The following is a 27,226-nucleotide window of genomic DNA, read 5'->3' as shown; positions in this document are numbered from 1 at the left end:
GGCCCAATACTGTTAGCAAGAAATAAGAATAAGAAACACTTACTGGATAACGCAAACATATTACTTTACTTAATTAAATTCACTCACAAGAGTCTAATTGTTCACGTTTGTCTGGATTGGTCATGCACCTTTATGGCCAGCAGCAAACTATTAGCTGACCACAAATTGATTTGACGGTAATTTGTATAATGGTCAAGCTTCATACGCGATCGCGGCGAATTAATTAAATCTAGTTCGAGTTTATCGCTAAGATAACTTTAGTGTAAAATACGCATGTGCGAGATCGCGATGCGTTTGTCATTTAGGCGCAGTTCAGTTTATGCTAAAACTAGATTACATTATTGTATGGATGTTACGAAATTGGATCAGCTTGGTTACACAAGGTATGTTAACAACATCATAATCATCATTGTCATCACCATCATCATCATCATCATCATCATCACCAGCAGCAGCACATCATCATCATCATCATCATCATCATCATCATCATCATCATCATCATCATCATCATCATCATCATCATCATCATCATCATCATCATCATCATCATCATCATCATCATAATAATAATCATCATCATCATCATCATCATCATCATCATCATCATCATCATCATCACCATCACCATCATCATCATCAGCAGCAGCAGCAGCACCATAATCATCATCATCATCATCATTGTTAATATTATTTTATTTTTGTATTATCATGAAATAAGAATTAAGAAAACCAATATCATCGTCATCAGCATCATCTTCATCATCATCATCATCATCATCATCATAATCGTCGTCACCATCATCAGCATTATAATTATTTTATTATTTTATTGAATTCGTATTATTAATTTAATTATTATGAGTCGTTTGTATCGTTGATTGTTTGGTGCCGTAAATAGTCTTGTTCCGGTATATATTATATATATATATATATATATATATATATATATATATATATATATATATATATATATATATATATTGCACATATTTTATTAATTTATTAATGTAATCCTCTACATTCGTTCAATTCTTAAGTATTGGCCCGTACTCTAAATTATAGAGTTAAGATATTTATTTTCGATCACATATTCAGTGATACCGTGACATACCCTTATATAGACATTGAAAAATGTTAGAGGTTTTAAAGATGAATCGAACTCAATTCTTATCTTTTAGCTTTGATTTAATGATGTAATGATTTGACAGAAAAATGCACTAAATAATGTCTGAATGGTGTGATATGCTAATCCAAAAAGGAAAAACATTCCATATAAAATGCTCGCCCTATACTTTAAATGGTCAATTCATTTCGTATCACCATAAAGAATGAATTTTGAATACTATGTAAAACGCCTTTAATGGATAATGATCGTGTATAACGCATGCTCAGTTTAAATGACAATTCAGAAATACACCATAACAAAGTTTTTTTATAAAAGCCACAACGCAAAACATTAAATATCACATAATAATGTATTCATAAATATCTTTTTGTGCTAGCAGTATATTCCAGACATTTATAAAACAAATACACAATTGCTAGATCGTCTGTAATTCCCCAAAGTTCCAGTTGTAAAACTTGTTTAATACCGTGTTTCCAATATCTTTTAAAACAAAGAAAAAACATGCATGCATTTTTATAATAACCATTTAAACAAATAAAAAGGGTCGATATAGGGGTGCCAGAGAATTAAGACGTCGCGCCGTCAGAGCATCAATTGCTTTTATGTGTACGTAAATGCCACGTAATGAATATGGCCCGCGTCGGGCGAAAATGGGCTGTATGTCAGAGCCAGAGTTTCTTCAGCCCAGCCTTCTTGTCCTCGTCTTGTGGTCAAGAGCAACCATTTCCGCTTACTAGACCACGAAACATTGCATGAATTTAAAGTGGACTCCTAAACATGCGATACTATTTCGCATGTGACATAAGACCCATTTTCGCATGACGCAGCCCAGATAAAGATATATGGGAATTATACTCTGATGCAAAATGTAAAAAAATACTGTAATTAAATACATCGTCAGCTGGTAAGTAATCAAAACTCGTATTAATAAAGTGCATTTATAAAAATACGGAAGGCAATTTCAATATAGCCGCTGTGAATGTTACAGTTTACTAAATAATCGTGTCATGTAGGGCTGTACTCTTAAAAAAATATCATATGGATTAGAAGGCATGTTTTAAAGTTTAAACTATTTTTCTAATTTTATCTTTTGGGGGTAGTGGTAGGGCGTGAATAGGTGTTCGCAACTAAATCCCTGAAATATGATAAACTTGGAGACTACAGTAAAATATTGCACTGAAATGTTACATTTCACATGACTACGGCCAAAAAATGTGTTGCAAAAACATTCGTTTTTATTTGTGTTAAGTTCTGTCTTGGTTTGTACATGATATATACTTTTATTGTATAATCGATTCCGCTTAGAATGGCCTTAAAGAAAATGTATGGTTATACAGGTCTCTATATGCAAAATGTTGCATTTATTTTCGCTTAAAGTTGTCGCTTTTACACTGAATTATACAGGAAAAGTTATTAGTTTATTACGACCTGTACAGAATAAAACCATGTGACTGGTCGCCATTGAACCTTGTAATGGGCTGGCATCATTTACTGTTCATACTGATTATCTTAAGGTAATGACACGTTTAACTATGTGTCGTTATTAGAATCTGCACAGGAAATGAAATGTTTAAATATCATTAAAACAAAGCAATTTCAACACTGATTTAGCAGCCATTATTGTATGCGTCAATGTTGCTGAGCAAATACGTTGTTTGTTTACTAAGGCGCTTATTTTATAATCAAGAGACCACTTACGCCCATAGTTCAATCTTTACGTATTTTTGTTCTTGATGTATATACATTTTGCGATGAAAACAAATATTTGGCGGTGTTAACATAATTTTTTCGTTGGTAACCCAAATATGTTTTATCGAATCTGTTTACTTTTCAAATTTAAATTTCAAAATACATTTAAGTGACACACACTCCATTTATCGTTTAAGTTTTAACAAAGTGATACTGTTGTCTAACTATCGAATTTGTTTGCATTAGAATAACTTTTTGTTATGTGTGTATACAGTTTAAGATAAAACATCTTACTTAAAGGCGGTGTTTAGTGAAACAGATGAATTGATAGTTTTACTTAGAGAATATCTGAAAAATTGATGTTATTGTAAATATAAAGACATAGTTGAGCCACAGAGAAATTATCAATCAACAGTGAAACCTTATGATGAAAGTGTTTTAAATCTAGCATATTAACCCGTACAGTTTTAAAGAATAACCGCTATTAATAGTATGTACTGACGATTCCTCCGATAAGTCATTCATAAATGTAATGTGTTTTAGGGCATAGATCAAATATTAAAATGAAGTAACGCTAAAGATCAAATAGTAAAATGAAGTAACCAAAACGCTCTGCTGAAGTTGGGAACTGGATTCAAATGATGTGTTGCAAAAGTTATAGACGAGGTCGTAATAAATCAACGAAAAGCGGAGCTGTTAATTGTTGAGTAGGTGCGTTTTAGCTCTCTCTCTCTCTCCTCTCTCTCCTCTCTCTCTCTCTCTATGACGAGCGAGAGGGAGCGAGAGAGAGGAGATAGGAGCAGAAGCGCGAGCGAGGCGACGCGAAGCTAGCGCGAGAGAGAGAGAGCGATGAGAGCGAGCGAGAGAGCGAGAAGAGTGAGAGCGCGAGAGAGCGAGACGAGATATAGAGGAGCAGAGCGAGAGAGGAGAGAGCGGAAGAGAGAGCCGGCGAGCGAAGGAGAGAGGAGAGAGAGAGAGAGAGAGGAGAGCGAGCGAGCGCGAGAGAGAGAGAGAGAAGAGAGAGAGAGAGAGATCGAGAAGAGAGAGAGAGAGAGAGAGAGGAAGAGAGAGAGAGAGAGCGAGAGCTAGAGAGAGAGATCGAGCGAGAGAGCGAGCGAGAGAGAGAGAGAGAGAGCTCGCTCCGAGAGATCTCTAGATCTCTCGTCTATCTCTCGAGAGCGCTCTCTCTCTCTCTTCTCTCTCTCTCTCGATCTCTCTTCTCTCTCTCTCTCTCTCTCTCTCTCTCTCTCTCTCTCTCTCTCTCTCTCTCTATCTCTATATATATATATATATATATATATATATATATATATTATTATGAGGTCGTCGACTTTTGACGCCTCGTTTAGATTCGATGGTTTCTTGTATAACATCGACATAACATAATCAAAACACTTTTACCGTCATTGTTGATGCAGAACTATATTACATTCTGTTTTTAATGTTATGTAGTCTCACGCACCATTCGTATATGATTATTACTAATGGCGTTTTCTTCCACGTGTGAATACTCAAAGTCAATCTTCGCGATCTCGTTAGCGGCTCCTGACCATTACCAGCAGCTGTGTATATTTAGTTCTACAGTTGTAGACCGCTATTTGATAGCTTGTTGACTGAACGAACAGCTTAACGGTGCATCATAGTGCTAATTAGTTTGAGAGTTGTTCTGAAAATAGCTTAAAGGTAACATCAAATAAACATTGGTATTGTCTTCAGTTAATCAAGTATATACAGGTGCTGTCATGTCATTACTAAGTTCACTATAAACCTGTTTACAAAGCGGTATAATATGTTTGCACAATTGACGAAAGACGCAGTCAACATTCTGTGATATTGATGATATCGTTTCGTTGTTTCTACGTACTTAGTTTTAGCTTGGAAAGAACGTCTTTTTGTGGTAGCACTGGACAACTATTGCTTGTTACAAGCAAGATCGTTAATAAGTGTTATATGTTTTATTAGTTTTACGAGTTCACATGTTTATAATTATTTACTAACCAATTAAAAGATGATAATTTTGCATGTGTGCATTATATATTGTGTTGCATATATTGTTCGATTTAAAGAGTTGGATTCTTTACCTTAAGCAAAGGAAAAATAGTTTTACGGTTAATTTATTTGTTGTTTAAAACGTTGTCAACTTCGTTTCTGCAAAACTCTTCTCGTATTCCAATGGAATTTTATATTTATAACAATATACTTGCATTATGCAGATAGTTGTTACAACGTAAGAATTGTTCTTTTAAACATGTTTTATACATGTGCGTAAAGTGTCGTCCCAGTTTAGATTGTGTAGTCCGTAAAGGCTAAAGTTTCTTCAAAGAAGAATTTTAGTTCTTTTGCAAACAGTGTGGTCCCTATTACAGGACCTTTCCGTGTCGACACATTATTGCATGCTAGTTATGGAGCGCCTTATTGAGAAATTGTTCTTTCTGATTCGTCACTCCTTTTGAAATAAACTTTTCAGACACATTTTTCATTAAATATGTTAATATACATTACACATTCCTAGTAATATATTTACAAACAATGATACAATGTGTTGTTAGCTTGATAATAATAATTCAATCTAAAGAACAAAGTACATCTACGTTAATGCATAATGCCCCAAAACGTCTACCGGTAATTAATATACCGCAAGTAATTAATTGCATTTAAAATACAGGACAATAAATACATTAAACTAAAACGAATGATCAAAGCTGGGGTCTACATGTATGCTTTCAGACCTGTAATGCAAAGTTCTTACGGCTAACAGATAGAAAAGCATGCCAATCTCGTTAAGAACAAGTACAAGTAATTTCCAAACATCCATTTGTGTCTTGTTCTGTGAAAGCTGGTCATAATGCATGTGCGTAAAGTGTCGTCCCAGATTAGCCTGTGCAGTCCGCACAGGCTAATCAGGGACGACACTTTCCGTTTAAACTTGATTTTCGGTAAGGAGGGACTTCCTTGAAACTAAAAATACCATTAAAGCGGAAAGTGTCGTCCCTGATAAGCCTGTGCGGACTGCACAGACTTATCTGGGACGACACTTTACGCACATGAATTAAGCCCAGTTTTCTCAGAACAAGACACATTTGATCACAATGCAGCGTTTCCTTTACAAGACTCTCATATTGTTCCGACTTTCCTGAAAAAGTATTCAAATTGTATTTATAGTTGTAATTCCGAAAGTGGATGATGAATTATCATAACATCAAACGGTCTACATTTACAGACGAGTCACTTGCGGTTGAAACTAAACTGTATTATGTACACCCTTAGTGACGGTGATATGTGTTCGTGCAAAAATACTTGATGAAAAACAATAGATGTGATAATTGTTTGTATTGGCTGTCGATACAACAGTATCGTGTTCAAACTTCGTGTTCTGCTGGAACTATTCGGCTGGCGATATAATGAACTAGACATACAGTCGTAATACGCATGTTTAAGCCCATAACCAGATAGCTAAATACTCTTTTAAACGAGATTTTAAAGTTACACGGAGATAAGAATCAGACAATTCTGCGAATCGAAGCGCACGTTTCGATATTTGTTTTGGCGTTTCTGATAATGTTTCTTGCTGACCTGGCGTTATTTGCATTGTTAGGAAAGTTAATTTTGCTTCATACGATAACACATTTAAATGTAATGTTTTTGTTTTATTCAAAATACAGAATTAAAAACAAATGCAAACAGACAATGTGTATGTTAAAACTCTATATTATTTTCTTATTCTTTAATTAAATGAAAGGATAGCAATACATGCAAGGATATCGTTTGTTTACATATACACTATTTAACAAGCCTTAAAAGTCATTTAGACAAGCAATGTATATTGTTGTCTTTGCATCATTTGATACATTGTAATTGTGATAAGCCAAATTCATATTCATCCAGTTCTTTCCCCAATATTGACAAATGTTACAGCAATATAACAACTTTATAAGGCGTTCATAAATAACAAAATAGCGTGTCTACGTCCACCCAGGATTATGTAAAAAGCAATTATTAATTTGGCATACATGCACTATTATTTATAAACACAATGTGTAGATAAATAAATCAAGAACGTTTGATAGTGTGTTTGTGCGTGAGTGTGTTAGATTAAAAAAAGAGTCAAGAGTTAATATAAACCTTGTTAATTCAAAAGCCTTGTTGTTCACTAAAACGACAGTTCGGAACATAAGAATAAAGCATAATGATATCAGTAAAATAAAAGCGAATCTGAACGATTACGCGGCGCTTTTAAATTAGTAAACGTAAAGCATGGACACTCGTAATCTTTGAAATGAATTACGCACGAGCTTTTCGTAGTATGTGCTATTGAGAATTACGGGGCATTTTACGAGCAAGTGTGGTAATTCAGCATTGAGAACAGGAGAAAGAGCAATATAGAACGCAGATCGGGCGAAGCCTGTGGATGTATCGCTGTGGTAGATGTAATAACGCTCATTCTGAAAAAAGGCGTTTGTGGATACCGTTCTGGATTAAGACAAAGGATTGCTATATATTAACCAATTATGGCATGAACTTTTGTAATAAAGGATATTATTGGAATATATTTCATTGTAGTAAAACCACATTGAAAAGGTAAAACTAATTTACTTAATATCCATTTTATGACATCAACGTTCGCTTGTTGAGTATTATGTATACGAGACTTAATTGTGCACATAATATTGTAATTATCATATCAAGTGTGTTATTATTTGCCTATTTTTGTAAATAAAATTTTCACCCATTCAAGGGCTGAGCGCAAGGTTTTGAAATCACTTGTAGTAAAAACGCCATCCAATTGTCTGAAGTAAATGCTGTTTCGGTCGTTATCGTACGAGTTAAAAACAATAACAATTAATCAAATGACTTTTTAGGTAATGTACATGATAAATGGTACTTATATGAAGAAGATAAGCTTCATTGCCTTTTTAAAGAATATATTCCTTTTTTTTAATACAATGAAAAATTCAAAAGAGCCCAAAGCGCTTGTTCAACAATTTTTAATCACTCTGTTATCTATGATTACATATATTTCTCAAAGTTTATTGCAACACATAGCGAAGAGAGTTTAATAACTATTTCTGATGTTAATAAAACTCACCTCGCAAAGCCTATTTGTTCAGGTTAGACGGCATTGGTCATGCATCTTTTTGACCAACAGCAAACTATTACTTTACCCCAGATTGACGTTGATGAAAATTGTACTAATGGTTAAGCTTGATATGGAACCTCAGGCCACAAGTTACCATCTAGTTCTGGTATATTGCTATGATAACTACCGTATCAAATATGCATGTGCGAGAACGTGGTAGTAGCAACAGAGCAGTATTGCTGAACACTGCGCTGCAAAGCATTTAATCAGACAAATGGTTTAAACTTGATTACATTATTGTGTAGATATTAAGATCTGAATATTCGGAATAACACAAGGTATTCTTACAAATATTACTTATTTATATGTTACAAAACAGTCCATACCTATACACGTATGTTCAAATTACGCTAGATATAGTCTACGCATCATGAATAAGTTGTATCTAAAAAGAAATATACTGTGACGTAAACTTGTTATTCTCTTTCTTCTTTGAATCTTTATGATTATTATAGCATTATCAGTATAATTATTAGTAGCAGAATTATTCATAATATAAATGATTGTATTGTGGTGTCTTAATAATTCTTGTTTCAAGCACGAATATGTATGTACCTAAATTCGTTAAATTCTGAAGTATTTGCAACTACAATATACTATTATAAAATCAATTGACAATCAGTTATCCCGATTCCAATCAACTAACCGATCTCCTGCTCGGCTTATAACTTTAATATTCAATTAAATTTGACTTTCTCGCTATATGTCACTCGGTGTTTCATCTACACATGTACACCATTTTAATTTTATAACGCGTCATCTGGTTGGTTGTTTTAATTGTGTTGGCCAATGCTATGGCGTTTTAGAACCGAGCATTCGATCGACAAAATATGACAGCAAAACACAGACATGTAGCGAGGAAGTCGAATTTAATTGAATATTAAAGTTATTAGCCGAGCAGGAGATCGGTTGGTAGTGTAATCTCGTTGCTTTTACTGTCTTTTAACGATACCAGTTGCATTTTGTCGGCAACTGCATGGCAACATGTGTGTTTTCGATGTAAAAGGTCACGTCCAGTGTTCCACAATCTTTCAGCAATAGGCATATAGTGCGTTTCATACCTTGTGTATATATAATACCTATACGAGGGTTATTTTTTCAAACTATGTATTTTTGTCAATATTCGTTGTTGAAAAGTCAAACCATACACAATAGGTGTACATTTAACAATCTGGAACCTCTGGGGTAAACTCGGGGGGGGGGGGTCCCGGGGGGGGGGGAAATTTATGATACTGCTGCCTGTGGTAAAAAGGGGGTAAAATGCGTGTGCGTAAATTGTCGTCCCAGCTATTCTAAATGGCGAAAGGGCGGTTACTGGTCAGTATCTAGTGTATAATACAAATGCAGACAAAGCAATAGCATATGCTCGCTGTGTGTTAGTGTACCACACTGTTATAGCTGGCAATGAACACTTGTAATTCACTAGCATCATTTAATGATCGTTGAGTTAATTATAAGATAATTACACGCATACAATATTAACGTTGTTGTAAATAATAAATAGCGTTTTTAAATAAGTATACAAGAGCTTTTCCATCGCAGTAATGATCAAACGATGTATGATTATAAGAAACTCAACAGCAAATAAAATATATTAAAAAATATGTCGTTTTAACTTTTGAATATAATGAAAATAGGCTTTCACAACAGATTAATCAACCATTGTTTTGAAAACTATATCTGAGCAATCACGTTTGTTAGTGTACTCAGTCATAACGTTGATTAATAAAGAGTGCCATTGCGTTATTAGTGCTTGTTTTAAATTACGTTTCAATGTATTTATTAAGTAATTAAAATTAACATTTAGCGTTCTAAACACATAGGTTCAATGTTTACCCAAATATTTGTTGTCGATAATTTACCGTTCAAGTTTCAATGGCAAAATACCTTTAAGTTACAAATACTTCGTGTGTCGTTGAGTTTTACACAAATTGATATTGTTTGTTCGAATATCAAATTTGTTTGCATGAGATTAACTTTTCTTATTTTCGTATAAAGTTTTAGATAACATAGCATTTAACTTCAATAGGTGTTTAGTAAATACTCAAACGGATAAATTGATCGTTTTGCGAAGGTAGTTCTTACATGTTGATGTTATATTTACAACGCGCAATGCATATGCGCGTCGCTCATCGGTTAACAGTGAATTCTGAGTCTGAAAACGACACTATAAAGTGTATGCACTTCATCAAGTTATACAAAGTTTTAAATTAAGGACATAACGCTTTGCATAAATTGGGATCGGGAAACGAATATTGCTGTTCAAAAGTTAGAGGGGAGTAAATAAAGATAGCGGCGAAAGGCAGAGTTGTTAGCAGGTGCTTTCCGTTTTTTATGAAGTTAGCGAGTTTAACGATAACATGAACATTAATAATTTTATCCTGTTATAAGCCGTCTTGATCGCCAATAGTTAACCGTAAATTTCCATGTTTTCTTTTCGACTTCCATTAAAAAGTGATTTGATTAAAACAAGGTTGGATAATATACAAAATGGCAAAATAATAACTACATTATCGGTAAAAGTGTCAATCTCAAGGACAAACACCCTAACCCTCGCATGCCCTCCAGAATAAATGGCATAATAATAAATTATAGCGTCTAATTGTTAATAGTAGAACATTTACATCATATTATAATTCTTTAATTCTTAGATTACATTTAATACAGAACGCTTATTCAAAACGAACACATTACAAAACCGATCATTTAAAGTTGAAATTTACATTATTCAGAATGATGTAAAACAAAAACTATTAATCCAACTTACTGAAAATGCGACAATCTTTATGACGTAAAGACTTTTTTGATATTGCTATCAATTAAAACTAAGTATCTGTAAGCTTAAAGTTCTATGTTTAATTTGCCTAAATAACTACTTTACTATCCGTTCCGTCTCAATCGTCTGTTGTACACAATTTAAATACATTAACCTACATTGTCGACGCATAACTATATTATATAACGGTTTAGTATGTTTACCCGTATGCATGCTTCGAATAGGATTGTAATTCATTGCGTATAATTCCACGTGTGAATACTCTAATTCAATCGTTTCGATCTCGATAGCGGCCCCTGACCATTACTATCAGCTATTTTTGGTTTTACAGTCATAAACCGATATCGGTGTTTTTACAGAAGAGGAAGCGCATCCATACATCTAATTTCTAATTAGTTAAAACAATGTTTCTGCAAATAGCTAAAAATATAATAAAATTAATACTAGCCCTGTATTGAAATTAGTTAGCATATACATGTACTGATTTTAATTACTGCACTACACACATCATTATTAAGTATTTTAAATGTCGATAACGTTAATGCAATAAGCAGTCAATAGTATGTGATGTTGATGTACTCAATTTGTTGTGTTGGTGTATTTACAATATCGCTTGTTTCAAACGTTGTCCAATGTCTTGTTGTGGTTGCACTGACTACGTTTAAATTTATAAGCATGATACACATTAATAATTGTTATGATTCTTACTTGCAAGTTTAACTATGTTCCTTTATAACTAGCAAAATGAATTATTTATATTGTTGTATTTGTATTGGTAACGAACTATAGCCCTTTTTTGTATTGAAAGAGACGATTGTTTTACCCTTAGTGTAACGAGAGAATGAATTTATTTGTTTTTCAAAACATGGGCACCAAAGCTCCCGTATAACAATGCAATTCTTTAGACCTACAAATATGTAAGGTTATACAAATATTTTTTATTCCGAACCTATTGTTCTTTAAACAGAAAACCATCAAACTTCGTATTTTTGAATGATGTACGTGGCTTTTATTTGAAGTATTTTAGTTTATTTGTCCTTTTTGGGACGATGTAATAAAGTGCATGCATCTTATACCCAGCCTTAATTTGACGATATTCTTTATGTTATATCCTTGATTTTTTATGTTTCCGAGCACCTTCTGAAAATAACTTGTGCCCTAAATCTACCTAAATATGTTAATAGTACCAACAATTAAAGTGCTGTAACATTTATAAACACAAAAACAGGATGCGCTAAATTTCATTATAATGGTTCAAACTAAAAACTAAATCTACCTAAATTATTACAGTATGACAAATAACGCTTTTCTTATTACTCAAATAGCAAATACACTTGAGAAGTGGACTCCTATAACTTTGCCATCAGAGTTAGCATTTTTAACATTCGCTAGTCAATACGCGTGTCATATTACTTCCTTACTTTCCTTTAAATATTCACATTGTAAGGATATTTTATTAAAGGAAGTGTGTTAATGATAAATAAATATAAACAATAAATGTTTATTGTTTTTACCTGCGGCCTGCGGGTTGTTCCAAATGGAAAAAGGGGTATTATAAGCACCGTTGGTGTCGGCGAAAAGGCTAGAAACGAATACTTTTCCTTAGATAAATTGATCATGATGACTGAATATGCAGTGGTTTCGTTTGCAATGTCCATATATATCTAACTCGACATGTTTTGGTATCGGGCACATTCGCCTTCAATACCAAAGCCAGACGAGATCTGGAACACGATGTTTGGAAATCACGTAATTGTTGATCAACCAAGGACAAGGAGATAGGAATCAGACCATTCAAAATGGTATGTTTATTTCACTTTCAAAAGGCAGTTCATCGAGAGTCATATCAATCAACAAAGCAACAAGAAAAAGTGCTTGTTATGACATTATATTTTTTATTGATTTAAAATGACTTATTGACCGGTGTGCAATACAAGCTAGGGATATGCGTTACTTTACAAGCGTTCAAGTTCACTTTTACCCCGAGAAATGTTTCTTGTTTTCTTTGCATCATTTTGATATGTTGTATATGTGATAAGCTAAGTTGATATCATTACAACATTTTCTCCAATGTTGACACATGCTACAGCAATAGAACAACGGGATTTAGCATTCATTATTTACAAAGCAACGCGTCTACGTACATTCAGAAGCATGTAGTGAAGCACGAATTAAGTAAGCAGATGATGCTATATATTTGCGAAAACTAACCTGTATATACATCCATCACAAAAGGGAGTCATTTTGTTGATGTGTTTGTGTCTGTCTTTAGAAAAAATGAACGATTCAACATTTCAATTTGATCCTGCTTGCGAAAACACTTTTACACGGCAGTTATGGAGATGCTGGTTTAGCAGAGTGTTATATGAAAATGAAGGTCAATGCAAATGATTACGCGGCGTTAATAAATGAACAAGTGTATGACATGAAGCATACGCAATCTTGTAAATGAATAACGCACGTACTAGTCGCCATAAGTCCTATTCAGAACTACGGGAAAGTATACAAGCGGGTGCTGTAATATAACTTTGATAACAAGAGAAAGAGCGATACAGAACGAAGAACGGGAGAAGACGGTGCTTGTATCGCTGCATTAGATGAAATCACACAAAGTGTTAAATTAGCATGCGTGGATACTGCACTGGATTATAACAAAGCAAATTTACAAATGTATACCAGTAATGGCTTAAATTCTTATGATTAAGGATACTTCTTGAAAGGATGACACATTTATAAAACCGTACTGCAAAGAGGTAAAATATTTGAATATGTCTATTAGTTGGCGTAGATTTTCCCATCATAAGGATTGTTTCATTTACCGGGTTATGGTGTATATAATTATTTTATTTTCATATGAGGTTTGTTCTAATCAGCAGATGGTCGTAAATGAAATGTACAAACATATAATTTAATTGTTGGGAGCAAAATGTATCCGAAATTTCATTTTACAAACGCTATCTTAACACGTAAAATTAATGCCATAAAAGTGGTGATAATGCGTATAAATTAACCACTACGCTTTGGCAAATAACTTAATATGTAATGTAAATGATGTTTTAACCTGTCTGAAGAATATTAACCTTATTTTTGTAAGGGCTTTACTAACAAACAATTTAAAGAAAATGTTATATTTAGTTTGGTTAAAGTCCTTTTCGCTTTTCCAACCGTTTTGCAATCAAGTTTACTTTCTTTAATAATTAAAATATGGTACAATGCTTATAGCAACACACAGAACAGAACAGAACATAATTTTATTACACATAAACTTTACAGTTTCTAGTGTTAAACAAAAACAATTATACAAAATACATGAATATAGTAAGTGGATTTAGAAGAAATGTTATATAATAGTAATGGGTGAATTTTACAGATACTTGACCACAACTCGTTTTAAATCACATGTTAACAGTGTATATTGCTTGCTACATATGGATGCTTTTTACTACTTTTGTAATCATTAAGGTAAAACATTAATTGTAATTTGAAGGCGCATAGAATATAACAGCGCGCATCCAAACCACACACAATTTAAGTAGCAACGGCATAATTATAGTTGAACTTGTATCATGACACGTCGGCATAGTCTATAATCAGTAAAATATAAAAATAATTTTAATTTCGAAATATAACAATAATTATACTTTCGAAGAAGCACCCATTATACATTCAAATCACACTCACAAAATCAGGTATCGAAGCAGTACCTGAAAATACATATAATTAATACGAATGCAACATATATATCATCATATACTAAAACAATACATGTTCAAATATAGCATATCACATGATGTCATATTGTATTCAATTTACAACTATAAAACAAATACATTGTATAAATTATACATTATTATTGGTATAACGATTGCGAATCTTGAGTGCTTCTGAAATGAATTGTCCTAACTTTAGCATTTCATTTGTATTTTCTGTACTTAATAATAATGTGAGTTTGAACATACTAGGTCTGACTCTATAATAGATTTTAATGTAGTTTTCTCTAATTTGGGCAAATTAAGAACATTTCAACAAAAAGTGGTATTCATCTTCTATTTCATTACGGTCACATAATTTGCAGAGTCGCAAGTTTCGTTCTAATCTATCATATCTGTCAGTCTGTATTCTCAGGTTATGAGCACAGATGCGTATTTTCGTAATCGCTGTTCTTAACTTTCTTGAAACAATCGTCTCTAAATATGGTTCAAACGAAAATGTTGTTTTAATTGCTTTGTATACAATAAGTACCCTATTATCATTAATATCTCGATTCCACTTTTGTAAGTATTCGTCGACAACTCTTTGTTTAAACAAAGACAAAAATTAACCTCGTTGATTTGTGAGTTATTAGACCAAACATAATTAAATGCGTACTTAGATAGTAAGTCCCTAACCTTCCCACACCAGTTCAATGTATTATCATTTACGGCAATTAGACCATCTTCCAATATATATCGTAATATAATGTTTTCGCCTCTAGTTATTTTAAACCAATATTTTACGATACGTACATATCTGTTAATGTACAACGGGTGTCTACCAAGTTCACCGTAAACGGCTACAATTGAGGTTGATTTTCTGACACCAAGAACAGCTTTGCAGAATTTAAGGTGCAATTTTTCCAACTCGCTACACTTTGAGAAACTCCATATTTCACACGAGTATGTGATAATTGACGATACAAAAGCATCAAATAACTGCAAAGCTACCTTTGGTTTACAATTATAAGTTTTCAGGTTGGATAACAATACGTTGAGTGCTTTTTAGCCCTTACCACGCAAAGTATTAGTATTGAGATTAAAGTTCCCTGTATAATTAAGGGCTACACCCAGATAAATCAAATCGTTAACAATGTCTATGTTTTCGTTCCATATACCCACCGCTCATTACGTTTGATAGCTCCGCGTTTGCGGAAAACACTAATTTTGGATTTTGGAATGTTAACTTGCAAACCCCAGGTATTACAATATTCATATAAACGGTCGATAGACTGTTGTAGGTCTTCCAGCGTTTCACCTATGACAACCATATCGTCTGCAAACAGAAGTAGAATTAAACATATGTCTTGTATATTTATCCCAGCATTATGTCTATTTTTTAAAAACATTTCAAGATCGTCCACGAAAAGAGAAAAAAGGATCGGCGATGCTATCTCCCCCTGTCTTAGTACGATTGCTATATTAAAATACTCCGAATATGTGTTACAATGTCTAACACATGATTTGACCGACTGGTACATACTGCGCATTATGCGAACATTTTGCCGTCCAAATTGGACTTGTATAACTTTAACCACAGTGCATTTAAATATATAGAATCAAAACAACGTTTCATATCTATGAAACAACAATACAATCGTTTATTCATATTAACATATTTTTGAATAATTGAATGGAGTATGAAAACCGCATCTATTGTTGACCTGCCTTTTCTAAACCCAAACTAGATATAGTTAGATATAACATCGTTTATTTCACACCATGTTGTTATTCGCAGGTTGAGTACACATGTAAACAGCTTTGCGAAGTTACTTAAGAAGGTGATGCCGCTATAATTACAAGGGTCGGATTTATCACCCTTCTTTTGTATAGGGATTATAATCCCTTCAGTCCAGGATAACATGTTATAAATCGTTGTAATGTAACCCGTCAAAATATCACAGGCTTCTATAAAATATTCGTTAAGCAATTTATCTACGCCAGGTGATTTACATTTCTTTAAGACGGCAATAGCTTTAATTACTTCACTATACGTTATTTGGTTATCAAGGTCCCGATATACGTTGTCAAAATTGTCCAAGTCATGGGATGAATTCAAATCTACTGCGTTGGCATTATCATTAAAATTTTCATTTGAAAACATTTGCTGGAAATGATTCTTTGAGTCATTAAGTGACGTGTTGCTAGTAGAGCCTGATGGATTGTGTGATCTAAAGAACTTCCAAAAGTCCTTGGGTTTGTGCCGTTTAAGATCTTCGAATTGTTTACAGCGTCTGAGATTGTACGCCTTACGCTTATTTTTTGTGATTAATTTAAAAGTACGTTTTAATTGACACATTTTTACTCTATCTGTATCACTATGTGAGTTGTTATATATATCAATGCATCTTTATATGATCGTTTCGCTTCTCTGCATTCTTGATCAAACCATTTATCGCTTTCCGATATAGTGTGTCGTTCGAATTGTGGATATTTTTTAACGTGCTTGATAAATAATGGGTCAGCAACACCTCTTACAATATTGGTGACATTTTCTACAATGGTGTCTTGTGTATTTGTGTCGCTTTGTTCGATATGGCTTTGGATTAGATCGTTAAAATCCGGGGCCCTGTTTATTAATCCCTCTCGGAAATGCTGTGTTTCATCATCCCGCCATTTAACGTACTCGCATATATATGGCTTTCTACTGTAACTCGCATGTTGCATATTATATTGAAAGACAACGGGGCATGATCACTGAAATTGTTAAAATCGTTTACAACGAAGTTATCTACGGTATTAAACTGATGTTCACTTATTAACAGGTAATCGATGACACTTGCGCCATGAGTATTAAAACATGTATATTTACCGATGCTAAAATCAGAGCCCAGTTTACCGTTAGCGATTCTCAGAGTCGTGGCCTTGCATAAATCAAGTAAACTATTTCCTTAAGAATTACTTCCCTTGTCCATTGAAAATCTTTGTAACGTGCTATCAGCTAAATAGAAGTCGGGGTCAATATCGTAAATATATGCACTTTTACACCCTGTTCTAGCGTTAAAATCTCCAGCTAATATAACTGTGCCCAACGATTGGAAATGGTTAATATCGTTACCGAGTCTTTCGAACAGGTCCGTATCTATCAAGTTGGCCATCGGAGAATCACTACCCCATGTATATACCACTGCAATAAATATATCTTCGTTATTGTTAAAAAACGATTTATCTAGTTTAAGCCATATTATTTTACCATGAATATTTTTAACAACCGATATGCCACTAGTTATGCTATTGCGTGTATAAACTACTATACCGTCACTTTAGCTTGCCTATGTCTATATTTCCTATAAAAAAATGTGGCAATCGTATCCTGATAGTTCGAGTTTGCTTGCTTTATATGTCCATGATTCTTAAAAAAATAATTAGGTCATACTTTGATACAATGACAAGGAAATCTGGATCCTCTCGTTTGGCTGCGCTCAATCCGTTGCAGTTCCAGACTACACACTTTAGTCCAGCCACTCCCTCCTACGCGTCCTTTATTGGCCTGCCGTCAACGTACAAAGTGTCATATGACACCCACGCCCGTTTCCCGCCTGCTTTTCCTCTTTAACTCTTCTGAAGAGACGCCGTCTTTTTGCTGCGATTTCCGATGGGAATTGTTCCGTAACATAGAACGGCGTTCCTCGGAGTTTCTTGCTACTTCCGCGAACTTGCTCTCTGTCGCCGAAGAATGAAAATTTGCAAACAATGCTTCGGTGCCTCTCCTCGCCGCCGTTTCCGGTGGTTCCTCTGCCGGTTGTGTTTTTATGGCCCATACTATGCACCCTTTCGAATTTCATAGCAGCCACCGCTTCCCTGGACAGTTTGAGTTTCTCCGACATGAAGTCTCTCACTAATTGTTCACATTTGATTGGGTTTTCATTTGGTTCTTCAGGGATGTTTCCGAATATTAAGTTATTCCGCATAAAAAAACGCTCCTTAACTATTCATGTTGTTAATTAAATTCACCAATAAGGAAATAACTGTTCACCTTTAACTGCATAAGTCATTAACCATTCGGCCAAAGGCAAATACATAGTTGACCACAGATTGATATACATTGACGGTAATTGGTGTAATCGTAAAACTTGATAGGGAGATCCAATTACAATCTAGTTCGGGAATATCGCTACGATAACTTTAGTATTAAATAAGCATGCGCGAAAGCGTACTATGATAGTCGTAATATAGGGGTAATGCTAAAAACTGGACTCTATAAGAGTATCATTTAATAAAGACTATGGTTAAAACTGGCTTACATGGATATTTATAATTAGGATTTGATACATTTCACTAAGTAATTTTACTTTTACTGATTTCTTAGAGCTGAACAAAATCAATATGTATAAACTGATGTACAAGAAATGCTAGAGATAATATACGTCTCATCAACAAAGTGTGTGTAACAAAACTACTAATATAACCTTTTGTAAAACTAATTATCTTTCCTCATTTGTATTATTGTTATGACCATCATACAATGAACATTTTTATAGCTATTAAAATAATAATATATTATTATTATTATTATTGTTGTTTTTAATAATAATAATAATAATAATAATAATAATAATTATTATTATAATAATAATAATAATAATAATAATAACAATAATAATAATAATAATAATATTATTATTATTATTATTATTATTATTATTCCTACTTTTATTTTTATTATTATTATTATTTTTATTTGAGGTGCTATTAGTTTTAGCAGCAGTATAAGTATTCCTATTCTTCTAATAATTTTGATTATAATTATACTTGTTATAGTTGTCACCGTGTTATCGCAATTCTTATTATCGCTTATAAAGACCGTATATGTATTCACCTGACAATAAGGATGTATGATCAACTACATGTTATTTTTTAAATATAGATATGCAATAATTTATTCTATGATACCGTGATATGTTTTTTTAAAGAAATTCAAGTACTGTTATTTCAAAAAGGTCAGTGTTTTTAAAGATACATTCAAAATATGATAATTTCTTGCGGGTGCGGTTAATATTATTTTATCCTCGCTGGTGTAAAGGTTTGTCAGGTATGTGTACGCATTACTAACTAAATGCGCGAATGCGATGATCCAAACAAGGATCCCTATTATTAAAACTTCCATATTATTAAAATAAATGATGCATATTGAGTGCTATGCAGCTACCAGGCGTGTTAATGGATGCTCAATTTAAATGATGCTTCAGAAATAAAGCATGCCAAAGTGTTTGTGCAAAGTACTACTGAAACCCATAAAAACAAAAATACCAGTAGTAATCGTGTTCATACAATTCTCTGTGTGCCTGCAGGATAAACTTGAAGTATCACAGTTTGATGCAATTAACGCAAGTTTGAGATCGTTTGCTCACGCTTACATTCTTGTTCAATGCCTTTTGTCAGGTAGGTTTAAAAAATAGATTCTATGCATTAAGATTTAATGAAAGCGATATTTTAAATAAAAAAGGGCCGATAACTGGTCAGGCAATCATCACGTGAGGGTTTGCTCATAATCGGTTCACGTTAATACCAAATATAGGTTAAGGAAATGTATTGGCATCATGCGCTGTTTCGAAATGTACATAATGTTATTTGTTTAATCACCATTGGTAAAGTATCGAAATATTTTATCGCAATCGGGGGAATAAGTGTTTTGTATGCAAATATGTTAAGCACCTCGCCATTATTTGCAACTGTGCGACTTCAAAACTCTAATATTTCGTTTAATAATATTGTGGGCCTTTATCAGATCGGTATATAAAATTCACTCGGCGTCGTTTTCTCACACTGTTTAAATTAGTATTGTTATTTGTTATAAATATGAATTAAAACGCTTAAAAAACAAGAAACGGTTCGTGTTTTAAGGTAAAATTAAAGTATTTGTGAAATGTGCTTGCATACTATATGTTTATTTTGTTCAAAATCAATATACATAAACTGCGTTGTATACACTAAACGCATAACTTTGATATATCTTCATTAATAGCTATTATTAAATAAATCTACCCGCCAGTTACGATTGATAAATTCGTTTATTTTTTCCAAAAAATATTTGTTACTAAGCGATTTACCCTCAAGGTAGAGATACGCATAACATAATTCGTCTGATACAAAATTTTGAAATAAACTAATGATATCAGTATAGATATTATTTTTCTATTTGAAATTAGCATATCCGTACTATTCGCTTCTTTAATGCGGCTTCATTCATATCGCGAATGGGAAAGCTCATTGACGTGGCTGCATCTTGTTTGAATCGGGAAAGAAAGTTATTGGTCAGCATTTAGCGTAACGATAACAATACAGACACAGCAATAGCAATTAGCCAGCAGTGTGTTCAATATAGTACAATGTGGCAAAAACGCTGTGGATACTAGTTATGCACTGGCATCATGTAATATTCATCACGTTAATTATTACGTAATAATGCAATAACAATGTTGAAATACGTATTAACATTGAATACTGTTTAAAACAAAAAAATATATCACAAGAGCGTTTTTGTGGAAATATTACTTAAACATTGTATACTTATAATCGATTAACAGCAGAAGGTATGCAGCAATGTTTTAAATTAATGCAAATTAAGTGTTCGTAAAACCGGAACTAGAAACCATAAGTCATAATATATCGCTGAACGCACTGTTTAAGTACGTATAGAGTTGTTTATTCAAGACAACCATTTCGTTTGTAGACGTAGTGCATGTTTTTAATTATGTTTTTCTTGATGTATGCATTCATCGATAAACAAATGGCTTTGTGAAACTTTTCTTTCAGCGTTAGCGCAAATTTGTGTTGTGGATACTTCTTACTTCTTACTTAAATGCGAATAATCATAATGCCATACTTTTCGCGACTTAATAACTATTTGACTAACCGATATTATACGTTTCTATTTAATTAATGGCGTATGTATTCCACGTGTGCATACTCGAAGTTTATCGTTGCGATCTCATCAGCGGCTCCTGACCATTACAAGAAGCTGTGTTTATTTAGTGGTACAGTTATAGACCTCTATTATATCATGTGTTTACCGAAGAGAATGCGTAACCGCGCATTGTATTTTTTATTCTGAAAATAGCATTGAAGCATAGTAAAATAAATACAGACTCTGTATTTAAATAAGTTTGTAGACGCGGACTTATTTTAATTACTGCACTGACAAATGCTAATTGTTTGAAATGTAAAAAACGTTGATTAATGAAACAGTAAACATTACTTGCTGTTTATGGATTTGACTCGTTGTGTTGCCGTATTTATAAACAAGATTGTTCAGAAGGTTGTTCAATGTATTTTTGTGGTAGCATTGACTTCGTTTGCATTTTACAAGCAAGATCAACATTAACAAGTATTATATTCCGTATTTCTGAGTTTCACATGTTCACTGTTCTTCTACAAACCAAAACAAACAACATTAAAGTGTATTTATTGTATTTGTTTGTGAAATAACGTTATACAGATATTATTTGATTAAAACATTCGAATTGGTGTAAGGAATAACATTTTTAAATGTTGATGTTTTTGTTGGATGTTTTGAACATAGTCACTTATGTTCGCGTATTACAATACGATTATTTATGTTATATTTTATGTTTTTGATTATTTACCTGGATTTGTGTTGAAGTATTTCGTTTACTTGGTCTTTTGAGAGCTCTTATATATTGCATGCATCTTACATCCAGCCGTAATAGGATGGTATCCATTCTATTATGGTAGACACTCTGAAAAACAATAATTATACCTATACAGAAAATATGATAATTGAACTAACAGATATATTGCGGTAATATTAATGGACGCAAATAAACTATGCGGTAACATCATAATAATGGTTTAAACAAAAAAACAAAATCCTATTATATTAATGCAGTATGACCAATAAAGCTGTTTTAATTACTTAAATAGCACATGTACTGGATAAATGGAATTCAGAAAAACTTAATCAGCAGAGTTAGTCTCGTTAACAACCCTAGTCAATAAGCGTCTCATATTTCTTCCTGGCTTTCTTTGAAAAATATTCATATTGAATGGACAGTTTATTAAAGGCAGTGTGTGAATATGAATGATCATAATAACAAGCGATCCTTATTAACAGGCGGTCCGCGGGCTTTTGAACATGACAAATAACTATATTATGTGCATCGTTGGTGACGGTGATAAATGATCAAACGAATACCGTCGAAATCTTGCACCAATTGCCCATGATGACTGACAATAAAGTGGTCTCGTATGTAAACTCTAACTCTCTCTTCTTGTAGCATTATATATAACTCAACATATATTCGTAGCGTACATGTACGTGTCCGATACCTGATCTGGTACACGATGTTGCAGGTACTACTCGGTCAGCCAAATTACAAGGAGATTGCTATCAAGACATTGACAAATCTATGAGTGCACTTTGTGATGAATTTATTGGAGTTTCAGATCTTGTTTCTTGCTGAACTGGCGCACCGACAATTATTGAGAAACTAAGTTTTATTTCAAACCATTCACATACAAATATCATGTTTACGTTTTATTCAAAATTTAGAACCTCGGTAGTCATATAAAAACAATTGCAAAAAGGAAAGTTGAATGCTTTTACATTATTTCTTAACTCAATGATATCTTTGCAATACCAACTACTGGCATTTTTTTGTTTTCACATAAACGTCTTAACATTTAAGCACTAAAATCCCAAGTAAGGTTTCTTGTTGTCTTTACAACATTTGTGATACGTTTTAAATGCACGAGGTAATCCTATTTGATATCCTTAAACTACTGGTTCCCATAAAATTATATGCTACAGCAATAGAACAACGGGATCAAGCGTTCATTAATAACAAAACAACGCGTCTACGTGCATCCATGACCATGTAGTGAGGCACGAATTAGGTGGGCATGCATGCGCTATCATTGCGAAATGAAACATAAATTCAAAACAATCCCTCCAAAAATGTTTTTTTCTGTTCTTAAGAAAACAAATCAACAGTTCAATTTACCCTTTAATTGCGAACACACTGATTTTCGATAAAAACGGCAGTTAGGATGTTATGATTAAAGCATAATGTTATGTGAAAATGAACGCGGATGTGAACGATTACGCGGCGTTTATAAATTAGCAAATGTATGATATGAAACATTCGTAATCTTTTAAATAAATTAAGTACGTGCTTGTCGCGTTAAGTCCACTGCGGATCATGTAATACAGCATTAATTAACTTGGCGAACGTGTATATACAAAGCTGTCCAGAAAGTATGTTATTGTGTTTGGATGTGTTTATACGTTTTGAGACAAAGCGAATCAACAGTTAAAATAAACCATGTAAATGATCAAACATTGATGTTTACTTAAATGGCAGTCGGGATGATAAGAGTAAAGCATAATTGTATTTGAAAATGAAAGAGAATGTGAACGATTACGCGTTATTTATAATTGAGCAAACGTATGACATAAACTTTTCGTAATCTCAATAATGAATAACGCACGTGTTAGTTGCATAAAGCGTTATTGAGACAAACGATATAGTGTTAGAGCGAGTGTGGTATAAGCAACATACAGTACTGGGGAAAGAGCGGTACATAACGCAGAACGAGAGACGACTGTTGATGTATCGCTGCGATAGTGGAAATTGCGCTAAGTGCGAAATAAGCGTTTGTGGATACTGCACTGGATTACCGAAAGGGAAATGATAAATGTATACCGATTATGGCTTAACATCTTATGATAAAGGATACTTTTGGAAAGGATTACTAAGTTGTTAAACCACATTTCAAAGAGGTAAACTTTATTGATATGATTTCCGTGGTATGGTTTTGAATTTCCCCAAATTGGGAATGTTTCTCTGTTCGCGTTATAGTGTAGATAATTAGTTCATACAAGGTATGTTCTGCCGAGCATATGGTCGTAAATAAACTGAACAAACATATAGTGTAATGTTTGGGTGCAAAATGTATGTTCTAAGTTTACATTAACAAACGCCAAATAAACATATGAATGTTAATAGTTGTGCTCACGCGTAATAAATCACGTAATAGTTACTGCAAATGATTTGTTTTACGTGTATTAAAAGGAAAAACCTTATTACTTTTTTAAAAGGCTAGAATAACTAAATATTTAATGGAAACATTTTATCTAAACCCTATTCATTGTGTGCCGACCGTTTTGACATCACTTAATATTTTGTATAAGCTTATCATCAGACATATAATATATCGAAATGAATTTTACGATAAACTTATAACAAAACATGAAAAGACCTTTTGAAACATCGTATCAATGATTAATATTTTGATGAAAATTGTCAATATAATACAGTCTACATCTTAAGCACTAAGGAACATTCTTTTAAATGTATTTGGACATATTTATAAAATACGAGCCGCTATACAGAGACAAGTACGCGTGTAGTTCTTGATGTATGTAAGCCTTGAAGTAATTAATTGCACGCTCTAATGCTATCATTAACCCAGTTCACCTTTCATGTTAAATTAAATTTTACGGTAGGACGTGTTGTTCACATCAAAACTGCCAATGAGGCGGGTCAAACCGATTAAATCCATCGCCTATGAATAATTATAGGCGTTTGCCGGATTTACGCATTGCGTGACGAGCAGATTGATTAGGTTCATTTACCTTTGTACCAGCTTTACTTTCTGAAGTGTATATACAAAATGACGTCGTGTTAGACATCTGTAATATTTTAAAACAATATTACACGAACTAGATACATTAAAAGTATACATAAAAGTAATTAATTAAATATATTATGACTGTTATTACCACTGTTGCCTCTTCAAAAGCATCGCAATCAATTGTTCAACGACGACGTCTATTTTAACTAAATGTTCGACCACTATCACAATGGTAAAACTTCTTCTTTACTACTGCTTTCAACTGCCACTACTGCTACATTTAGAAAATTAATGCTTCAACATTATAAATACATCATAAAACTAACAATAACTTTTTATCACCAATTACAACGAGACCATCTCCTCTACATTAGCTAATAACACTTTTTTATATATCTTTCTGTTTATACTTCCCTTCCAATCATATAAACTCATGCATGAACCATGTAAAACGCATGGAGATATATGCCAACTAGGCCTCGTGATAAGGTGTTTAAAAACAACGAATTCATTAGAGCATAACCCTTCATCTTATTTGACATATTGTTTTTTAATAAGTTCAGATACTTAAATCGTGTTTATCTGGTTATATTTTTAAACCGAGTGCATTTGGCAAAGTGATATTTCGATGTATCATCAAATTAACGGAAACGTTTCAGCAAGACCCGAAAAGTAAATGTCATTAGTTAAAGGTGAACTGCAATATCGGTAAAATCACAAATACTGAAGAATGGGTCATAGCGATCATTTTCGACTTCTGTTCTATCGTTAACCGGAAACCTGTTGTTAATTCGACCTTTTATATAATTGTAGTAGTTACTACTTTTTATAACCGTCCCTATGTATAACATTAATATTTACAACTTTAATACAAGTTCTGAAAAAATAAATGAAATAGACACTTGATTAATTACTTCGTTAATAGTATATTCTTCAGAGATAGTTATTTTCTTTTGTCTAATTGAAGTCAGTTATCTTTATCTGATTACGTATATTTGCTATATTATTTGAAAAACGATATTTCCTGTTGCAACATGAACTGTAAAAAAGTAGCGCAACGAAACCGTCATAACTACGGGATTTACTTATTTTACCTCTCCGTAAACTTTTTATATACAACGCATATATACTTAATAGGTTGAAAAGGTGATGATAATTAAAGTACCACATAACAAACGACCCGAAAATGTAATAAAATGAGACCACTTTTAAATTGATAGAAACTATTTTCATGAATAACTTCGATGTTTATTTATCACGCATTTTAGTGATAAATTCACAGTTTCACGCGAAATCCCGCATTAGCAAACAAGTCAGTTCAATTCGTTACCATCAACAATTTCGCATGACTAATTGGCGATAATACATTGCTTATTTTCTGGATGCTGTTTTTTTCGATATCCAACAGTTTTGCATACAAATCGCCTAGTCGCTTTTTTATACAATAATATTTTGTTTTCAAATTTGTTTAAAACGTTCAAAATAAGAAAAACGAATAATGTATATTGAAGCTATTAGTGCATTTATCCGAGAAAACCCTGAATACGGTGACGACGTATAAGAAGTTTTAACGATATCCTCACAAGGGTAAGTTTAAATCGGCACATTTTTTGTCAATACAGTTTTGGCCTCTTGTCTGTTTTATGCTGTTTGTTAAGAATCAATATAGTACAAGCATCAATTTTGAATACAACTTTCCTCTTGAGAGTAGAAACTAACTATTCGTCTCAGTGATTTACTTGCCAGATGTAAAGCATGCGTAACACATTCTCTGTCATGCATGCGTAGCGAGCTTGTACTAACAGCATTTCTCTGTTACTTTCTTAAAAAATGATAAGAATGTCGCTGCCGTTTATGTCCGATGATATTCTTATTTTCATAATACATTGAACGATTCCATGGCCGTCCATGATTTATCTGCACAACGAATTCGCTGTACATGACTTGGTATGCAACGTCCATGTGTAATTCTTTAATTAAGTGGAACGCACAATTGTGGAACTTGATTATTTATTGTTGTAAGTCGTCCATTTGTATACAATTAAAATTGTGACGAGTCATACAGTCAAATTAAAGTCTAATTTAAATGCGCATGTATTTAAATAGCCTAATACAGTAAATCGATATTTTTGACCAAAGATAACCAT

At 33.1% G+C, this 27,226-nt stretch overlaps 1 protein-coding gene across 3 annotated transcripts in view; it reads left to right on the top strand.

The window, feature by feature from the left end:
* Nucleotides 1-27,226, top strand: part of LOC127879948 (FMRFamide receptor-like) — an 88,367-nt gene that overhangs the window by 4,904 nt on the left and 56,237 nt on the right. Inside the window, exon 1 of one of the 3 annotated variants that reach the window (XM_052427081.1) lies at nt 7,259-7,396. The exons of 1 other annotated variant lie outside the window; for it this stretch is intronic. The gene's annotated coding sequence lies outside the window, so the exon portion shown is untranslated. Of the gene's footprint in view, nt 1-7,258; nt 7,397-24,012; nt 24,226-27,226 lie in introns of those variants that run through there. One more of the 3 variants, XM_052427080.1, reaches the window with a different exon arrangement.

Source organism: Dreissena polymorpha, chromosome 4, assembly GCF_020536995.1.
Source record: "Dreissena polymorpha isolate Duluth1 chromosome 4, UMN_Dpol_1.0, whole genome shotgun sequence".
NCBI classification, from domain to species: Eukaryota; Metazoa; Mollusca; class Bivalvia; order Myida; family Dreissenidae; genus Dreissena; species Dreissena polymorpha.
This window is presented reverse-complemented; position numbering and strand designations above follow the sequence as displayed.